This window comes from Carassius carassius, chromosome 41, assembly GCF_963082965.1.
Source record: "Carassius carassius chromosome 41, fCarCar2.1, whole genome shotgun sequence".
Classification (NCBI taxonomy): Eukaryota; Metazoa; Chordata; class Actinopteri; order Cypriniformes; family Cyprinidae; genus Carassius; species Carassius carassius.
The window spans coordinates 11,765,918-11,767,869 of NC_081795.1; positions in this window are offsets into that span (position 1 = coordinate 11,765,918).

The window sequence follows — 1,952 nt, forward strand, 5'->3', positions numbered from 1 at the left end:
CATTTCGTGTAGCTCAGTTGGTAGATTATTGCGTTATACCTTGATATGTAATCATGCTATCATGGGTTCAATCCCAGGGAACGGACGTGCACGAAAATGTATATGCTCAATAAATCATAATTTAGCATGATTTCTGTGAGGGTTAGGTTTAAGGGTGGGGTTAGGTGTGAACGAATAAGCAACCTAGTAAAATATGTGGGAAATACTGTGAGACCGGTGTAAAAAGCCCACACGTTGCATTTAAATAAAAGTGCGTTTTGATTGGTAATGACGTGATACGCCATTTCATGACGACAGACGCAATGCGATACTGTCATTATTTTTACGCCCGCTAGAGGGCGCTTAACCTTAAAACGTAAATATAGGTCGTAATAAGGTGCTTGCACAAACGAACTATATGGTCGTTTTTTGTTGGAGGACAGGCTCAAATTATTTCAAATGTGCATCTTCAAAGTCTTTCAATTTATTTCATGCAAAAAGCAGAGATTTCTCTTCATGGTGCCCATACCACAAACGGAGATGATCGCAAGCTTGTTCATGATGAGGTCATTCTTCCCGCCGAAGCCATCTGGCAAAGCCACAAAACCAAATACAAACAGCAACCTTGCAATTCAAGACCTTGTTTTGTGCATCACAATATCCAGTGTTATTCTCTGAATATTTGTTCTTTTTTTATGCCATGTGAAATTGGCCTCTCTCATTATTTATGACAAGCCATAAACTGCATTTATTGTTTTGTGGTTCCTGAGACTGATATAATGACTCACATTCAAAACATATCTATATAATAATTTCTAAATATGTGTTCTAGTTAATGAAAAGTATAATTTTGTTATAATTTATAATTGTTTTTATTAAAACAATTATAAAAGGCACTGGGCCATATATATCACAAATACATCTGACATATGCATAGATTATTGCTTTGAAATACAAATTTCACACAGTATTGTTCAAATATTGGGGTCAGTAAGATAAGGTTTTTTTGTTTTTTAATTAATACATTTATTTATTACAATAAAGACAAATTCCACAAAACTATTCAAGCAGCACAGCTGTTTTCAACATATATAAAAATTACAAATGTTTCTTGAGCAGTTAAAGACTTCTTACAATGTCTTACATAAAAAATTTATACTTTTGTAGTGTACATGAATAAAGTTTTCAAAGCCTCACTTGTATGTCCTAAATTTTCAGCAGCATATCTAAACCACACCGTCCTTAACTAGAATCCTATGCTCTCTGGTACTTCCTATAATGCTCTGTCACAGAGTGGTCATGTCAGTACAGACTGAGGCTTGACCAGTAAACAGCAGGCACTGTGGAGTGGAGCCTTGGTTCAGGATAAAAAAAATACCTGCAGACCCAGCGGCAATTCAGCCCCACCGGGCAGGGATCTATCAAGCAGTCCACCTGCACGCTCTGTCTCACACATAAATGCAGGGGAAAGCATAAAGCATATAGCTTAAGGGGAAATGAAAGCCTTGCACTATGGTGACATTTGTACTAAAAGAAAAATTGTCACAAATGGCATTTCTGTGTTTTCTGAGTGCCTTGAAAAAGACCAAAAAACACTGCGAGTAGGAAATTAAATGAGAAAAAAAGAAACAAACAAAGAAAAACACTAAACCTGCAACTTTAGAGTACTAACTCATGTGTCTTACAGACGTCCTATACTTCAATATATTTATTCCTAAACTTGCTTTGCCAAGCAGAAACAGACTTCAGCAAAATCCTTTATCTGTTTTAGAACTCAAAAGCTCCACAAAAAGATCTCTGCCACTTTGAACATGCCTAAAACAACATCAAGCTGATTTTTTTTTTTTGAAGTTTCAGTGTATGAATGTTTGAGTGTAAAGAATTCAGGCAAAAATCCCTGGGGCTGCAATAAGAGCGTGGAAGAGACTACATAAACTGTGCTACATGATTGTATTTCTTAAGTCATCAGACTC